Source organism: Neofelis nebulosa, chromosome 1, assembly GCF_028018385.1.
Source record: "Neofelis nebulosa isolate mNeoNeb1 chromosome 1, mNeoNeb1.pri, whole genome shotgun sequence".
Lineage (NCBI taxonomy): Eukaryota > Metazoa > Chordata > Mammalia > Carnivora > Felidae > Neofelis > Neofelis nebulosa.
This window is the reverse complement of record NC_080782.1, coordinates 159,296,897-159,315,937: the sequence shown is the minus strand read 5'-3', so window position 1 is coordinate 159,315,937 and position 19,041 is coordinate 159,296,897. Positions and strand designations below refer to the sequence as shown.

Below are 19,041 nucleotides of genomic sequence, written 5' to 3'. Positions count from 1 at the left end.
ACAGACCAATTGAAGCCCAGGTTACCTCCGTGAATTTTCCCCTCCCCACCCCACCCCCTGCCCCGCTTCAGCTGTGTCCAGTCTGCGGTGTGGCCCATCCGTTGTGGACGGAGGCTCTCAGAAGAGGTCCATAGATGTTCAGCCTGATTCTGGAGACACTACTGGTCCTCTCTTTCCACAGACAAGAGAAAGGTCTCTTTTGTCGCTGAGAAAATAACTCATGTGGCTGGATATTTTAGAAAACTCCTCTGGTGACTGTCTGGAAGGTGGCCCAGAGATATTTAGGGTGCATCAAAGCAATGCCGGCCTGATAGAATTAGTTAGGAAGTGTTCTTTCTCCTGAAGTTTTTGGAAGAGTTTGAGAAGATTGGTGTCAATTCTTCCAATGTTTGGTAGAACTCACCAGTGAGGCTGTCAGATCCGGGGCTTTTTTTTGTCAGGTGGTCTTCGATTACAGCCTCAATCTCCTCCCTAGTTATGTACGAATCTCTTCCGATTTTCTCTTTCTTTGTGATTTAGTCTTGGTAGGTTTTCTAGGTCTAGAGATTTGTCCATTGTATCTGGATTCTCCAATGAGCTGGAATACACTTGTTGATAGCACTCTAACCCTTTCTACGTCTGTAAGGAGTAGAAAGACCCTCTGTTTCATGTATCTCTGCTCTAATCTTTATTATTTCCTTCCCTTTGCTACCTTTGGCTTTTTCTAGTTTCTTAAGTTGCACGTCTATGGTGTTGATTTAAGATCTGTCTTGATGTTTACTGTGAGCGTTTACAGCTATAAATTTCCCCCTCACCACTGCTTTGTTGTTTTCCAGGAGTTTTGACGCGTCGTGTTTCATTTCCCTTCACCTCTACGTATTTTCGCATTCCACTGTGATTTCTTCTTGGACACATTGGTTCTTTGAGAGTGTGTTTTCAGTTTTCACAGCTTTTTAAATTTTCCACTCTTCCTTCTGTTACCGATTTCTGACTTCATCTTCTTGTGGTTGGAAAAGATACTTTGTATGATAGCTATCTTGTAAAATCTACTGAGACTTAACTCGTGACCTAATGCAAAGTCTGTCTCAGAGAAGGTCCCTCGTGCCGTTATTGTTGGGTGGGGTCCCGTGCCCGTCTGTTAGATCTGGCTGGGCTATCGTGTTCTTCAAATCCTCTGTGTCCTTACTTACCTTCTGTCTGGTTGTTCTGTCCATTATCGACAGTGGGATATTGAAGGCTCCAATGATTATTATAGAACTATTTTTCCCTTCAGTTCTGTCGATAATGGCCTCTCATTATGTGTGTAAATGTTTATCATTTTTTCTTCTTGCTGTACTGAACCTCTTAATTCATATAAAATGTCCTTCTTTGTCTCTTGTAACATTTTCTGATTTAATGTCTGTTTTGTCTGGTATTATTACAGCCACTCCACCCTTTCTTTTGGTTACTATTTGCATGGATTATCTTTTTCCTTCCTTTCATGTTCAACTTTTTTGTGTCTTTGGATCTGAGTCCCTTGTAGGTAACACATAGTTGGATCCTATGTTTTTATCCATTTCACTAATCTGTTTAATCTGCTTACATTTAAAGTCATTACTGATAAGGAAGGAATTCCTTCTGTGGTTTGCTCTTTGTTTTCTATATGCCTTAATTGCTTTCGGTCTCAAATTTTCTGCATGACTATCTTCTTTTGCATTTAGTTGATTTTTTTTGTAGTGAAAGATTTTAATTCCCTTCTCATTTCCTTTTGTGTATGTTCTGTGGCGTGTGTGTGTGTGTGTGTGGTTGTGTGTGGTTACCATGGGATTGCTTTTAACATCCTAAAGTTACAACATTGTAATGTCAATTTATACCAGCTTAACCTCAATAACACATGAAAACTCAGCTACTTTACAGCCCTGACCCCACCTTCTTTCAGTTGTTAATGTCACAAAATTACATCTTTATGCATCTTGTGTCCAAAAGCATAGATGAATAATTAGGTTTTTAAATATATCAGTCTCTTAACATAGAGAACCAAAAGTAGAGCTACAGACCAAAGTCATAACAGTACTAGCGTTCATAATTGTCTGTCTGCTTACTTTTACCGGAGATTATTTCTTCAGAAGGCTTCGAGTTACTTGTTCAGTGCCCTTTCATTTCAACCTGAAGGACCCCCTTCACTGCAGGGCCGGTCTAGTCATCAGGGCAAGGCTTTCAGCTTTGGTTGATCTGGGAATGTCTTCATTTCTTCCTCATTTTTGAAGGACAGTTTTCCCAAATGTAGGAATCTTGGTTGACAGCTTTTTTCCTTCAATGCTTTCAACACATCAACCCATGCCTTCTAGCCTCCAAGGTTTCTGATGAGAAATCTCCTCACAACCTTATCAGTGAAAATATGATGAAAAGCAATGTTCCTCTGAGCTTTATAGATGTTAATAATGAGCCTTATCGTGTTTTACACAACACAACGTTTCCTTATACGTTGTAGCACCATTTTGAGACCAGGAACTGAGTATTTTAAGTGTAGACATTACGAGGTCTATACAAGCCAAAATTACAGTTTTCTAAACTTGAAGTGAAAAGGCCACTGAACCATCTTATAGATTTTGATTTCTAACAAAGTAAATATCAATCTTGAAAAGCCCACACAAACAAACAAAAAGCCCATTGGGGGTCTTTTTTTTTTTTTATTGAGTAAAGGGGTTTTGGGAGTAAAAAGTGAGGAAACCACTGTGGTCTCAGACATCCCCAGCCATGATTGCATAATTGGACCCTTTCTTGCTGTGCCCTCACAAAGCCCCATGGTGAAGTCATGGCAAGACCTGTCTATATAAGACCCTGGCTCGGCTGGGTGTTTGGTCTTAACAGCCCAGGAAGCTTTGGTGACCTGTCGGCCTTTGACCCTAGCTAGTTTGATTTCGACTTCTCTTTTTTTCATTTTGTTTATTGTTTTTTTATTTTCATTTTTCTTTTTTCTCTACTCCTTTTCTCTCCCAATTTTTTTTCCCTTTTTCTGTTTTTACTTTTTTCTTTTTTTCTCCTTTTTTAGTTTTTCTTTTTCTCAATTTTTCTTCGTTTCCTCCCTTCATTTTCTTTGTGTGTGTGTGTGTGTGTGTGTGTGTGTGAGTGTGTGTGTGCACATGTGTGTGTGCGCGTGTGTGTTTTTCATTTGTTTTTTTTTTGTGTTAGCGTTTTAGTACAGTTAGTATAGTTCATATTGTTAGTATAGTTCATATTGTTAGTATAGTTCATGTTGTTAGTATAGTTCATAAGCATAGTATTGTTAGTATTTTGTAGGTTGGTATTGTTGGTTAGCATAGTCCGTGTAATTAGCATTATTTAGCGTTAGTATAGTTAGTTGGTCACCATGCTTCAGGGGCGTAAGGCCATTACCACTGGTGAGGAGGACTTCTGTATTTATGAGATCCCCGAGATCACCAGTGAGGGCAGCGTCCCCCCCAGGAAGCAGTCTGATGTGACGTTCATCAAGAAAACCCAGAAGGACCCCGCTGGCCTCCAGGGACTTTGTCGTGAAGCCCAGAATATGAAGACCTCAAGTCACCCAAGTGTTGTCAAGTCACTTGAGGTGATCAACACCAAGGAAACGTTGGTTCTCCTTTCAGAATACGTAAGCAGAGACAACCTGCGTGACGATTTTACGCACCATGGCCAAGTGACGGAGGAGGTTCCAGACACATTCTGCCGGCTGTTATCGGTGGTGGAGTACTGCCACCAACAAGGTATGATAGGCGGGTATCTGAAGCTGGAGACACTGCTTTTTGGCAAGAAGCTGAAGGTAAAACGCACGGGGGTTGGACTGAGCATCCAGTTTGCTGGCTACAAACTCCACACTTTCTGGGACAGCCCCCCTTATTCTGCCCCGCGACTCTTCCTGCAGCAAAGGGAGGACACCCCTTCTGCAAATGCTTGGAACCTGGGGGTGGTTTGGTACTGCTTGGCCACCGGGTTGGAGCCGTTTGAGGGGGAAGTCTTCTGGGACGCGGAACGAAATATCGAAAACAGGGAGCACAGTGCTCTGGTTTTCATGTCCCTGGAGAGTGAAAACATGTGGTACACGTTGACAACTATCCAGCCCACGATCAGCACACCAACCACAGTCCGCTGCTGGAGCTCCCTCGCAACCTGTTCCAGCACAGGCCTGTCCTCAGAGCGGAGTAGTCTGACCTCCGAAGGGACCAGCATAGGGACCACGATTAGCGGGCCCAGATGCAACTTGCCAGCCACAAACTCCGACACCAGCAGTGAATACAGGCAGCCAGGGAGGATGTCCCTAGAGCCAAAAAATCAGGTTCTCAAACCTCTCAATAAATTAAAAAATGTATTTAAAAAAAATAACAAAATACAACCCCAAAAAAATGCCAATAAATGAGAGCCATGAGAGCCACGTGTCCGTGCCTTTATTTTATTTTGTTTTTTAACTTTAAAGGAACTTAAATGTTTGTTCTGAAAGAGAAGGGACAGTGCGAGTGGGGGAGGGACAGAGAGAGAATCCCAAGTCTACTCTGTGCTATAAGCTCGGAGCCCGAGACGTGCGGCTCCAGCTCACAAAACTGTGAGATGGCGACCTGAGCAAGACCAAGAGTGGGACGCTTGAGCCACTGAGGCCCACCCAGGAGCCCTGTCCCTGCGTTTTAAGTGCAGGGAACGATGCTGAGCTCCAGGAAGCCCGGGGACATGGCACAGGAGATTGGCCAGGGCGACGGGTGGGACCAGATCCAGAACAGCTTCACAGGCTGGAGGAGTGTCGGTGGGCTAGTGACCTGCTGGATGTGGAGTTGTAGGAAGCACAAGGTGGAGGTGGTGAAGTTTTGGAGTGATGGGGGGTTCGTGGGTCTGGAGCCGATGGCCAAGGAAGAATTCGTGAAGAAGTCTTTGGTGCAAAAAGGTGATTGTATTAAAGCACGGGGACAGGTCCATGGGCAGGGAGAGCTGCACTGGCGTCGTGACGGGTAGCTCATTATATACCCTCAGGTTGGGAGGGGGTTAGGGAGAGAGCCAGACTTACTCTAGGACTCAAGGTTCCAGGACCTTGAGGGGCTAGCTGTTGCCAGGAAAACGCCATTTCTTGCCGTTTAATGAAACCTCAGCCATGAGACCCTTTAGATGGATCTGGGCAGGCCATAAGCGTGGAGGATGATTGCCAGCATATATGTTGCGGGGGTTGAGATGAAGTAGATTTGCAGGGTCCTCGAGGTTGGGATCATGTGAAGCTAAGGTTCTCTTTTGCCCCCACCAAAATGTCATACTGTCAGGCAGCTGAGCTCCTAGAGGGAGGTCACTCTGCCTGATTCATGGACTTGTGAATGGGCTGCAGGCAGTAAGGGAATTTAAGTTTTCATTTGCCTTAGTTTCCCACATGACCACGGCAAGCATTTAAACCCCTTTCTTTTGTTCTTGGGGAGCCAGGAGTGTCCAAGGACTAACACACACATTCCACCTGGGAGGGACGGTGCCAGCCTGGATTTAGCCCTGAGCCTGCCTTATGCTCCCTCATCATATCCCCCTGCCCCCTGAGCAGTTTTGACCCTGGAATCTTTAGGGTTGCTGCAGGCGGAAGGTCTCATCTTCTGTAGCTTCTTTCTGCTGAGCAAGGGCATAGAGTTGTCCCCACCTATCTCGGTCAATATGGGTCAGTCAGGGAACATAGAGGGGAGTTATAAAAGGCAGAGGCAGCTGAATCCACCGTGGGCAATGTGTATGAACCTCCTTGAGTAAAAAGGATCGTGTGTTGGCTTGAAGTGATTGCAGTGATGGAGTCTTGGTACCAGGCAGAGAGACATGGGAGAAAAAGCAGAACAGAATGAGAACCACTAGAAAGATCAGCCCAAGTGGAAGTCCTTTGGTAGCTGACGCACCTCCTCCAGTCCAGTTTAACCAATCATTACAGGAAAGGGATTGTTTAAAGTGCCAAGTTGGAGTACTCATGTCAGTGAGAAATCCAGAAATGTTTCTGTGGTCATCTGGAATGTACACACTGCATTTTGTTTTGATGAGAGTACAAGTTACACCTTGTGCAGCAGTTAGCACATAGGCCGTTCTATTTTGTAGAACTGTTTTCTGCATTCGAGTTATGTTCATATTTAACAGTATAATGGTATGTTGAGAGTCATTTAAGTCCTTAACTGTGTAACAGGTGATGTATGTACAGCCATCCTGTAGACTCTGTTTGGTTCAGTAAGCAATCAGCTAATTAATCAGAGGTACTCTTCTGGAACCGAGAAAAACAGGGGTGACTGGTTAGAGCAAATCACAAACTTAGTGTTTCCCAGTGCTGCCAGTGAGATGTTAGATGTCGGGCGGGAAGCATCCTCAGAGGAGAGTGGGAAGAGGCAGCAGGAATGAGGTTGGTCTTTCTGGTTTGTACCTCAAATATCTGTGGTGGTCCTTTTGAATGGCCCATTGTAAGAAGGACTTGTTAGTAGAACTTGGGGAAAGAGAATGAAAAAGAAAGAATGAAAAAGAAAGTTGCCATCATCATAAGAGGTGTGAACAAGTGTTCCACAGGTTCACAGGAAGAAGAAGGCACATTCGTGTGCTCATGGATTTCCTGCGAAAGGGGGTACAGGTTTCATTTAGATACGGGAGCCCGTGAAAAATGCCCCTGTAACTTGACTGCAGCCCTTTTATTTTGGAGTCAAATCCCCTGTTGTATTCGACTTTCCATCCTTTGAATAAACCAGGTCTTTTGGGTTTCTATGGGGTAGGTTTCTAGTAACTGTCAGATCAGGTTTAGGAGGGACATGTTTGCATGCTTAGAGATTTATGAATTAACCCAGCCTCAAGTGAAGGATGAATAAACCACTAGCCTCTTTGTCTATTGATAGGTGAATCCATCCCATCTTCCAGTCATTTAAATCATATACCCATGGGGTTATTATTCCCGCAGAATAACAAGCAAGAAGATTGTCCATACCTGTGCTACTGTGACAAAGTTTACCTTGAGTTGTCTAGCTTAGGCAAACAACAAACTTTTAAAGACAATCATAACTAGGATTTACCATCCCTAACGATGCGTTCTTGAAACATAGTTTGTCTCTGTAAAAACCCTCATTTCCAGAGATGGCCAAATCGAGACTAATTCGCTCGTAGGACAAGTCCAGCTTTAACAACCTTGGCCCAATTGTTTCCATAAGTTCAGCAAGAATAGCGATGGATCATAAGGATCTTTTCAAGTCTGCTCTGCCAGAACCTTTTATCAGGAATCTCCAGACTGAACTTTTTGTAGCCTCTCCGGGCCAGAGGCCACAGTTACTTGCCACAGTTACTTGTGTCAGACAGGCCTGCAGTATCTGTGGAATTGGGCGAATTCCTCTTCACGAAGTCCCCGAGATATCCTGAGGTTCCTGCACCTGCCAGGAAGTGACATTCTTGACTCACCTGGGGAGGCTACTGGGAACTCTGGAAGCAAGGTATCAGGTCAACATTTCCAAGGGGCTGTATGGCTCCATGTTTCCCAAAGTCAACCTTGGTCCCTTGGAGCTACACGCTCACACCTCTGAGTCTGTGCATGGCTCTCAAATAGGACGTCCCAGTCAAAGCCTTGGTAAAAATAACCAGTATTTCCAATGGTGTCCCATTCCAAGGACTTAACGCAAATGAGTACGATTGTCACGAGAGAAAGGATACTCACTGGGAGTGTGTGAATGTCAGAGGGTTTAGGTAGAGAGAAAAGATAAACGCTTCCGCTCACAAAGGAATGCTTGATGACATTTCTGTAGATCATAGCTATCTTAAGAGGAAGTTTCCTTCACCAGAAAGAGCAAACATCGGAAAACCAGCAGTGTCTCTGACAAGAGTCCCAAAACTCTGATCTTCCTCAGTTCGTTCAGTCCCACGTTCCCAACTCTTGTTCAGTTTGATTGCGTCTTTTTCATTCTGAACTCTGGACATTCTTACCCGTTTTCATGTTCATCTTAAAGACATCAAATACCCGTGTTTGTCCACAGAGCCCTTTTTCCGAATTGAGAGGTCCTTAAGGATGCAGCTGACGAGGAAACTCAGTTATTTCTGCGACACATAACACTTCAATAATCGGACTATCAACTGACGACCTTATGCCAAAACACTGAAAACTTTAGGAATCGCGTGTAGAGTGGGGGTAGTTGCAACATTTACCCGTGCAGTACAGCCCAAGGTTTACCATCATTTGATAGAGCTTTTCTGAGTAACTTAACATACCAAATGAAAAGGCCTACCTGGTCAGAAAGACTTCATTTACAATTGAAATCTTGGGAAAGTCTGCTAAAACCTTAGAAGGTTATGAAGCCTGTCCCAAATAGGATTGCAGGTCATTACAAACCTTACAACTTTATTTATTCAACCAAGGTTGAAGGTGGCAATGAGAGATCCTACAGGCAAACGTGTAGCATCATAGAGCTGTTAGCAAAGCCTAGCTCCTTTACCAAGGACACATTTTCACTTGAGGTCATCAGAGACCTGATCTTTAGAAAGCTTTGGTTCTCCTGGCAGACAACTGAGAAAATGAACCTTGTTTCCCAAGCAGACAAACCTTATGTTTAGGAATCAATGCTTGAGCACTTGGTCCTATTTGGAAAAAAAAAAAACACCTAGATGTCCAATGAACTTCATCTCCTTTGTCATGCAGACTTGAAAGAAAACTTTAAAGTTTCAGGTTACTGAGGCGCCTGGGTGGCTCAGTGGGTTGAGCTTCGGACTTGGGCTCAGGGCATGACCTCCCGGTCCGTGAGTTCGAGCCTCATGTCAGGCTCTGCGCTGACAGCTCGGAGCCCGGAGCCTGCTTCGGACTCTGTGCCTCCCTCTCTCTCTAGCCCTCCCCCGTTTGCTCTCTTTCAAAAGTGCATAAATGTTAAAAAAAAACAAAAACAAAAAAACAGCAACAACGAAACCTTAAAGTTTCATGTTACCAAAGACTTTGAAAGCTATCTTAACCTGTGACAACTCTGAACCAGGCACAACTAACCATTATTTTAAGTCATCTTTGTGCTAACAAATTGCAACCGAGATAAAATGAGCTTCTCTGACGTTTGGTAAACCTTGGTAGAAAAAACGTTTTCTATTTAATGCTGATAAGTCTAAAGACAGGTCCGCCAAACTTAGGTGAGTTTCAACACTGAATTGTTTCACCTGCGTCCACTTAAAAAAAGAAAATCCGTTTGTTCTCCCGGGATGCCAGTGGGGAGGGATCTGGGGCGGGTGGTCCCAGGGGTGCTCTGGGCTCCTTGACCTGGAGGGTAGGAGAAGGAGCCGGCGGGGCCCGAGGCACTGAGGATGGGATAGGAACCAGGTACTCAGGCCACACCCAAGGTGGTGCAGAAACAGGAGGAGGGGGAGGGGAAGGCAGAAGAGGTGAGGTGCCAGCAGAAGGCAGACAAGGACAATTTCCTGGTTCCAACCTCATCAGCTCTGTCAGAGGCACAGATGCCATGTTTTCTGTTCCCCCAAAGTGGAAATGGGCGATCTGGGTCAGGCCAGAGAAGAGGGGAAAACAAATGGAGTTTTAGCAGCTGCTCGGGAATATTCCTTCAAGTCCCCGTCCCAAGGAAGACTAAGCACACGTGGCTCTAATCATAGCTGTGAAGCCGGGAAATAAATGAGGGAGAAGCCCTCACATCTAGTAGGAGGAGGAACAGAGAGAAAGGGTCCGCGTCCCCTTTGTCAGGGATGGCCTGTGTTTCCTCCCTTAACCTGGGTTCTCTTAGGAGGAAGGAGGCCTGTTGAGACAATTATCATCCGGTATATCAGGAGGGAGTTTCCTGACCTGGTTCCTGAGCACGTTCCCCAAGGGGCCCCAGGGTCCGGGTAGCCATGAAGGCCTGGAGGTGGGTACCTCTGTCCGTTTACTAAGGCCACACAGTGTTATAGGATCAGTCCTTTCTGCATTTTGCAAGCCCAGTTGTTGCCAGTGGGTTACAAAGGCATCCCAAGGGAGAATCTTTGGAGACTGAGGAGAAGCCCCCATGCTCCTCCCAGAGAGAAAAGTCGAAAGAAAAGAGAGAGAGGCTCCGTTGCCGCTGACCGTGCCCCCGACTCCTGGGTGGCACCCCATGCACACGGTATGTCAGAGCTTCCTGGTGCCCCAGGCGTCCCTCGAATAAAATCTCCATGGCCACCAACTGGCCGGCTAAGGGCTCCTGAAGGAGGGATGCTAGCATCCCCCCACTTCCCCATTGCATTCTAGACTGCAGACGGGAGCCTGGCGAATGGACCGAAATACCTTACCCCGAAGGCCGTGCCTGAAAAGGGCCCTGATGGTCATGTCCTGATTCCCTGGTCTTTGAAGAGCGTTCCACAGAGGCCAGGCTCCAGGTTCTTGAAGAACCTGCTGTTTGTAACCCACGGAAAACACTAGAAAAGTTTCACAAGGGGGAATCAATTGCCCAGTTTTGTAATTTCAGTAGTAGTTAGTAGAGGACATTGACAGAAAGCAGCACAGGTGGAAATCCATCATGGTCCAAGTGACAGTCCCACCCATAGAGTCTTCACAAGCAACTCCCCTAGGGAACGGTCCCCAGTTGGGTTTTAATTCACTCAGGTACTGGTTCCTGCCGTCTCCCAGTGGAGCTGTTGCGGCCAGAGGTGGCTAGTCCAGAGTGGTGGAGGGGATCGCATTAGACCCCTGACGAGGAAACCTCACTTGGCAGTGTTAGGCTTCGTGGCTTAGGTGGCTGTCCCGTGCCCTACGCAGACAACGTTGTCTAAGGACAGGAGTGAAGACAGGACATCAAGTTTCTGGATCTCATTACCATCCCGGCCAGGGTCCCAACTTGCAGCCAAAGGGCAGGCGCTCTCCTCCCCACAGAGTGGCCGGGGCTAGAGGGTGGCAGCCTGCTCAATCGACAGGAGAGTGTTCCAGTAAGACCACACTCCCCGAAAAGCCCCTGAAATGAGAGTAAAGGAGGAAAAGAGAAAAGTAGAAGCTTGCAGGATGATTGCCAGCTTCTATCTTGGGGGACTTGAGAGAAAGGAAGCAGACTTCCTCGAAGGAAGGATCCTCGAGGATCCTCGAGGTTGGGATCATGTGAAGCTAAGGTTCTCTTTTGTCCCCCACCAAAATGTCATTCTCGGGGCAGCTGAGCTCCCCCAGGGAGGCTGCTCTGCCTGTTTCAAGGACTTGTCAATGGGCTGTAGGCAGTAAGGGGATTTATTTTCCACTGGCCTTACTTTCCACACATCACCATGGCAAGCCCATAAACCCCTTTCCTTTCTTCTTGGGTAGCCAGGACTGTCTGGGGTTATCAAACATATTCCAACCAGGGGGGCGGGAGGGGTGCAGTACCGGCCTGTATTTTGCCCTCAGCCTTCCTTATGCTCCCTCATCACAGGGCACACCATCATGGTAAGGCCCTCCCGTTTTGCCGACTCCCACAGCCACAGTCCTTCCCCAAACCAGGAGGTACAACAGGTCAGTGGCAGGACAAAAGCCTGCCGGTGAGCCCGCTATACCTGCCGAACCCTTCAAAGAGAAACCGAGGCCCGAAGGGCACCAGGAGACAGAGCACAAGGAAAAAGTGCCAGGCAGTCTCCCAGCCAGCCTAGAGTCCAGGATCCCCAAAGGGAGCCCAGCCCCCTAGCGGAGCCCTGGAGCCTTCTCCTCCAGCTCCAGTTCAGCCCCGCCCCCCCCCCCCCCCCCACTGGAGCTCGGGCACATCATCCGGCAGCAACACCCCCAGCACTAAGCTGAGCCCCAGAGGGAACCGACGGGACCCAGCCTCTGTCATGGGGAACAAGGTCCACCGCCAGTAGTGAATACTGGGACCCATGGACAATGACCCCAGGATCCCGATTTGGTAACACGAGCCAAAAGGGACCGGTACGAAGGTTATTCAGATTCTTAGTAACAGCGTTTTGCTATGTGACACCTAAAAAAGGGAATAAAATCGTACCCCTTTGACCTTTATAAATATCATCAAATAACACCATTTGAAACCTACACTGAAGGAAGACAGGAAGCTGCACCGAAGGAAGCAGCTGAGCCACAGTCCATGTCTTTATTTTGTTCTTTCACTTTACCTGGGTTTTATTGTATTTGATTATTCTTTTTATCTGTTTATATTGGTTTAATCCATGCCCATTGTACTTTACAAAGTGAAAAGACAAGTACCTTTGTATACCATATACAGACACAGCGTCGCACAGTGGGGCCCAGGGGTGGGGCAGAGGAGACCACTTTCCCTGGGAACAGAAGTTCTAATGCCAGGAATGGATCTGGGTAGAAGGCTGGGCAGCCAGCCATGCCAGCCCCTGCTTAGGTCAATTCCCATTTCCTGGGTCTCCCCTCTCCCCCCAACTCCTAAAAAAGAGCCCCAGAGATAAGACCAAGGACGGGATCCTGTCCCATTGGGCGAGTGCCCACGTCAAGAGAAGAAATATACACCCCTGAACACATAGCACGTGGGAAGGGATACCGTTTCAAAAAACTTAAATGAATATTTACTTAGAGAGGGACAGTGCGAGTAGGGGAGGGACAGAGGGAGAATCCCAAGTCTACTCTGTGCTATCAGCTCGGAGCCCGACGCGGGGCTCCAGCTCACAAAACTGTGAGATGGCGACCTGAGCAAGACCAAGAGTGGGACGCTTGAGCCACTGAGGCCCACCCGGGAGCCCCGACCCTGCGTTTTAAGTGCAGGGAACGATGCTGAGCTCCAGGAAGCCCGGGGACATGGCACAGGAGATTGGTCAGGGCGATGGGTGGGACCAGATCCAGAACAGCTTCACAGGCTGGAGGAGTGTCGGTGGGATAGTGACCTGCTGGATGTGGAGTTGTAGGAAGCACAAGGTGGAGGGCCACACCATCATGGTGAGGCCCTTCCTTTTTGCTGACTCCATGAGCCACAGCCCTTCCTCAATCCAAGTTCCAGCCATCTGGGGCGTGGGGGGGGGGGTCTTTTGGGAGGCGCCAGGACAAATACCGAGCAGGGAATGCAACTATATTCTAGTATTTGCGACCCTCAAATGAGAAAACCTTTGGAGGAAATTGATGAGCGTCCACCCAAGCAAGAGAGCAGAGTTCAAAGCCGTTATGAAGGACCGATGGGAAAATATAGGGCAGGAGGAAGGACTCAGTCCTTATGTGGAGCCAGGCCATGACACCGAGGCCCCCCGGCTGCCTCAGGTAATGACAGAGCAGAAGGCAAAATGTCCAGGCAGTCTCCCACCAGCCTAGAGCCCAGCCCTCTCCCGGAGCCTCATTCCAGCCTTCTGCAGCTCCAGCATATTCTCAAAGCAGAGCCTTTTGACTTCTGTAGGAACCAGCATCATGAGAACCATTAGCCCGGCCAGGTGTGACCCATTCACCACAGACTCAGACACGCACGGCGAACGCTGGGAGCCAGGGAGCACGTCCCTAGAGCCAGAAAACCGCTGTGTAGAAACTGCATACAGATTGAAAAAAAAGATTTTTCAAAACAGTAAAGTAAAATAAAACCCAAATGAGAGAGCCACGGCTCCATGCCTCCATTTTATTTTGTTTTGTTTTGTTTCATTTTCGAAGTTTAAAGCAACTTCAATAAATACCTGTTTTGAAGGAGAGGGACAGGACGAGTGCTGGAGGGGCAGAGAGAGAACCCAAGCAGCCTCTGTGCTATCAGCTCAGAGCCCGATGTGGGGCTCCAACTCACAAAACTGTGAGATCACGACCTGAGCAAAACCACGTGTGGGATGCCGAGGGACTGAGGCCCACCCAGGTTCCCCGTCCCTGCATTTTAAGTGCAGCGAAAGATGCTGAGCTCCAGGAAGCCCCGGGACAGGTGCAGGACACTGGCCAGGAATCGGACCCAAACCCACGCAGGTGTGTGTGATGCAACGTGCGCGCACCGTGTGGACACAGTGGCCTGGGCAAGCAGATACGGTCCCGTGGACAACGGGAATGTGCACACCCCTCAGAGTTCTCTGCAGTGGATTCCCATCAAGAGGGTATCTCGTGTCCGCGGCCTACAAGAGGAGAGGCCACCCTAGCTGCGGGTCTGTCCTTCTGTCCCCAGCTGGGTGAAGCTTTAGAGACTGGGCTGCTTTTCCTGAGGCATCTCTCTCCTCCCCTGCTCTTGTGTTTTTTGTGTGGGGAGGAGGGAGGCCGTTATTCCAAATCTTGTAATGAAGTTGATGCCGCAGAAAGGTGTATCACAGATACTCTGTTTGCATCCTCGCCGCACAGAATTGGGGCCGCGCATGTCCCGGTCGGAGGAGTGTGGAGTGATGCAGTCCTAGGGAATTCACCAGAACAACTAAATGGAAAAATCACCTAAGGGACTTGTCGTGGGAGTATTGCAGGGCAGAAATGCAGACCTTGGAGGCGCCTGGGTGGCTCAGTCGGTGAATGGCCGACTTCGGCTCAGGTCACGATCTTGCAGTTCCTGGGTCCGAGTTCCTCATCAGGCCCTGTGCTGACGGCTTGGAGCCCGGAGCCTGCTTCAGATCCTGTGTCTCCCTCTCTCTCTGCCCCTCCCCAGCTCTCACTCTGTCTCTGTCTCTCTCAAAAATAAAGAAATGTTATAACAAAATTTTTTTTTTACAGAAATGTAGAGATTGTGGGGCGCCTGGGTGGCTCAGTTGTTTAGGTGTCCCAATTTAGCTCAGGTCGTGACTTGCAGTTTGTGGGTTTGAGCCCCGCGTCGGGCTCTGTGCTGACAGCTCGGACCCTGGAGCCTGCTTCGGATTCTGTCTCTTCCCCCTCTCTCTGTCCCTCCCGTGCTCATGCTCTGTCTCTCTCTGTCTCTCAGAAATAAATAAACACTAAAAATTAAAAAAAAAAAAAAGAAAGCAATGTAGAGATTGTATCCTACCTTCCTACACTAACATTGCCCCACATTTTCAGAAGGGCCAAGGGGAACATTTAGGTCCTGTGGCCTATGTTGCTTATGACCAAGAGTTCACAACAGGGTAACAAAGTCCTGAGAACCAGCCTGTGTGGGAGTGGAAATGGCGTGGGGTGGGCCCCCAAAGTAGCTTAGGGGTCCCAAACGTTGCAGCTGAGTCTCCACTGTAATGCAGGAGTCTAGCTTTTCCATGTCCCGCATGGGGAGGGATCCCCCCCGCCCCCCACCACAGGAACCTGGAGGGTTTTCACACCAAAGGAAGCTGTGCACATACAGGACAGAGGTGGGGGAGGCAGGCAAGGGTGGGCGTTTGGAGCAGCACCCCTTATTTCCAGGACCACGCCCACTAGTGCATTTTGCTCTGCATCCCCAGACTTGAATGTCCCCTAGCTCAGGGCCTGGGAAGCAGTCTGCTGGGAGCATGGGATGCTCCACCAATGAGACTTTCTCCTGTGAGCTCAGGGCCCCTGGCTGCCTCTGGTCTCCTTAGTCCAAGCGGGTTTTCGGGGACAGTCTTCATGTTCTAAAGAGTGGGGACCAACGTGACCACTTCCGCGACTCAAGACACCTTTGGCTGCAGGTGCACAGTGGGCTCTGGCTGGGGAGCTTCAGAGACAGTCATTGCGTCCCTCAGCGATTTGACACCCCTGGTGGGTTCTCACCTGCTTCCTGAATTATGAAATTACTTCATGCAGCTTGTGTGATGAACAGTCTCTCGTAAAACATGAACTCAGGGTAGAGAGTGGTCAGTGCCGAGAGAGGACATTAAAGGGGATGTGGCAGACGTGTCCATGTGGCTCCCGGTGGCATTATCCACTACTCGGAGTAACCAGACACCGGACTTTGAACTGCGCGTGTGGCCGCCCAAGACCCTAGGGTTCCCGGCATCGTCTGCGGCAGGGCCGGTTGAGTGACCAGACTCTCCCCACTGGATGGGACGGAAAGCGATTTGTCCTTCTGGGGTGTCTCCTAGCAGAGAACCAGGCCCTTTCTGCTTCTCTCCCTGTCCTGCTGCTGGGAACGCAAACTCCCACCCTGGCCCCAGGGCGGCTCCTCTGGGATGACAGGGCTTTGGGGAGAGGAGCTTCCTGGGGCAGCCCTGCCAGGCCAGCCCTGGACCGTCTGCCTGTAGACCGAGCCGGAGAGAGATGCAAACTCATGCGGGGCACCTCCGTGACAGCAGCTGAAGCTTGTCGTAACCAGGACAGCAGTCTTGGGGCAGACTTTTCCGTGTGCTTCCTTTGGGGCAGGCTGCTCCCAGAACCAAAGCCCTCCGAAATTCTCGGCCCTTCCTTCCGTGGGGTGAACAGCCAAGCTCGGCTCTAGCCCTCCCCTCTTCAGGGGCTTCCCTGGAAATACAAGAGGCTCCACGCTCCCAACGTAAGGAGTCCACCTCGTATCTTCAGGGACTTCATCCTCTTCCCTCCCACACGGTGCATTCCCACCCTCCGCCAGAGAGGTAGCTGGCTTTGAAATAGGCTGTGCTGACTCTCGCCCCGCTAATAGCTGCGGATTCTAATTAAATAACTCCGGGAACAGGCCATCTCGCGCACGGTGTGACTTGATTATTGCTCGAAAGATGAGTTTGGAGCTGACAAGTTCCCTGCGAAGCTGACAAGCCTAAAAGCTGAATTTGACGAACCGACCAAACAGCAAGCACGGTAGGAAGGTGGAGTCCAGGACTTGAGGACGACTGGGCCTGAGCTCTCAGTCTGGGGAGACAGATACCGAGGACTTCACAGGTGCCTGGTCTGCTCAGGGTCATTTCCTATATGCCCTCCGCTCTTACGGAACCTGCATCTTATGGGGGGGGAAGGACTTCTAATAACATTAACTTTGCTGAAGATGTCATGACAACGTATACAGTCCATTTGTTTGTTACTCTTAATTGTCTGCAAAGGGTCTGGTAGTGCCGCTTTAAAATAAAGTGTATCTAGAGAAAATCTGAGGTTCAGTAAGGCCTACAGATCAGGAGACGATGCCTTTGAGAAGAGTTTGTTACTCACGGTTCCCAGGAGGAAGGGGCACGCCACACCGTGCAGGGCCACGTGAAGAAACCCCAGGAGGAGGGACAATTGTGACAGGCGCCTTCCTTGTGGTTTCTGCAGGAGGCAACAAGCAAGGCAGGTGACACGCTTAGGATTGGCTAGTGTGGATAATTTCAGGACCCTGGGGCCTGGGTGGGGGCTGTCCCGAATGATCTGGTACCTGGCCCGGGGGTGATGACGCCAGGTAGACAGTGGCCCGGGGTCGGAGAGTCTGACAGCCTGAAAGGAGGTGGGGGGGTGTGGGCTCTGCGTTGGTCGTTTCTATTTGGCGAGTGGGCCCCTAGAAGGAGGATTCTTCCTGGGGGTGGGAGGGGGTGGTGACAAGCCAGAGAGGTCAAGTCAAAGTGACTCAGCACGCGACCTGTCAGGCAGACAGATGCACGCACACCGGCCTCATCTTACGTGTCACCTTCTCGGAGGAACCATCCCCGCCTACCCAACCCCCAGTCACAGCGTCCCCCACCCCTAGTCTCCCTTGCCATTACCAACTTCATCCCTTCGGGGCATTCAGGGCTCCACCCCTGCTCGAGCACCCAGGCACGGCTCCCCCATCTGGAGAAAGAGTCCTCATGCACAAGGGCACCAGGTCCTGTGCAATCTCTTCTCCCATGATTGTTCCCCCACGCCCCAGCCGTGGCTGGCCCCCAGCCTCCTCCAGCCCCACCCTGGCGCTTCTGAGCCTCCTGACTCCTGCCTTTCCTCTGACACGCATGCCCCTTCTAACACAGTGTGCTCACTGTCTGCCCTCCACAGTGTCTTTGCCTCAGGAGCAGGGCACAGAGGTATCTGGGGGTTGTTGTTTGTTTGTTTGTTTTGTCTCATTCATTGCTGTGTCTACACCTAGGTCGGTGCCAGGCACACGTAGGGGGTCAAAGGGTGAATAAACAGCCCTCAGCACTACCCAGGACATTCTGGTTTGTGGTCTACAACATTCACTCACCTGGGGCACATTCACTGAGGCCCTCGCATGCCAGGCTGGTTCCAGACACCAGGGCACAGTGGCGGCTCAAGCCAGCAGGGGTCTCCATTCTCATGTAGCCAACGGTCTAGTGGGAGAGACGAAAAAAACAGAAGTGACGTGTACGCAAAGTCAGGTGGCGGCATATAGAGTGGAGAAAAATAAAATCAGGAAGGATGTTGGACGCAGTTCCTAAAGGTGTTTCGGGAGCAAGTGATGCACTGGGCAGAGTTCCAGGTTGCGAGAAGAGCAAGTGCAAAGGCCCTGAGGCTGCAGCGGGATGCCCGTGTCTTAATTATTAGTGTGGAATCTTAGCTTTGTCTCGAGTCTGTATTTTGTGCGTTCGGTACTCCTTGGTTTCACCTTTCTAGCTAATTAACCCGAGTCTGCGTTATCAATCTGTTGAACTCAGCCAACCCCAGGGGGCAGGTACAAGTACACGTGGGGATACTGAGACCACCCTGGGGGATGTTGCTAGGAATGATGAGCAGTGTCCCGGAGCAGAAGACAGAGCAGGGCTCCCATGCAGCCAGCTCAGGCTAGGTGTGGCAGCGAGAGGGCCATAAGGACAGGTGTGTGGCAGTTATCACACTACAGCCCTCCCACTCAGGGTGCCTTGCGTTTCCACCCGGGCCTGGGCTGGCTGCTCCTTCTTGCTCTCTGTTGGATGGGCACCCATTTGTTCATTCGTTCATTCATTCATTCACTTACTCATTCATCATGTATTCCCATTGCTTCCCTGTGGCCAGATGATGGCTCATCCTGGGAGACCCTCCTCCTCGAAGCCCTTCTTGATTCCCACCGCCTTCCACAGCCCCCTCTGGCCTCACCGAGACCCCTCCGGCACAGGGCTGTGATCACCCTGGTTCCTCTCCAGTCCGTGAGCTCTCTAAGGGCTCTGGGCCAGATGCAGAAACGGGCTGAGAAAAATGTGACGATAGATAGAATACTGAATAGACACAGGCCACCTGTGGGTCAAGCCCACCTCCTCCCTCTCTCTAGGACCAGAAGGGCTCCATCATTAATAGGAGCCGAGGGACCTTCTCTTACTCCCGTGCTCATTTACACCATTAAGAGTCTGGATTTTTTTTTCCAATTTTAATTTATTTTAAACTTTGAGGACATGTCAGAATGGTACCTCTCGGTAATGAGAAACTAATTATCACTTCAAGGGCGGGAATCCATCTGTTGTGTCTGAGCCAAGACAGGACAGTGTGGAAGCTCAGGACGCTGAGGAGACGGCTAGGGGGCCGGGCCTCAG

At 49.5% G+C, this 19,041-nt stretch overlaps 1 protein-coding gene across 2 annotated transcripts in view; it reads left to right on the top strand.

Moving 5' to 3' along the window:
* The first annotated feature begins 2,805 nt into the window (after window positions 1-2,805).
* LOC131505333 (serine/threonine-protein kinase MARK2-like) overlaps window positions 2,806-19,041 on the top strand; it is a 50,521-nt gene continuing 34,285 nt past the window's right edge. The window contains exon 1 of one of the 2 annotated variants that reach the window (XM_058718804.1): window positions 2,806-3,198. The gene's annotated coding sequence lies outside the window, so the exon portion shown is untranslated. Of the gene's footprint in view, window positions 3,217-19,041 lie in introns of both variants that reach the window. The other variant, XM_058718885.1, reaches the window with a different exon arrangement.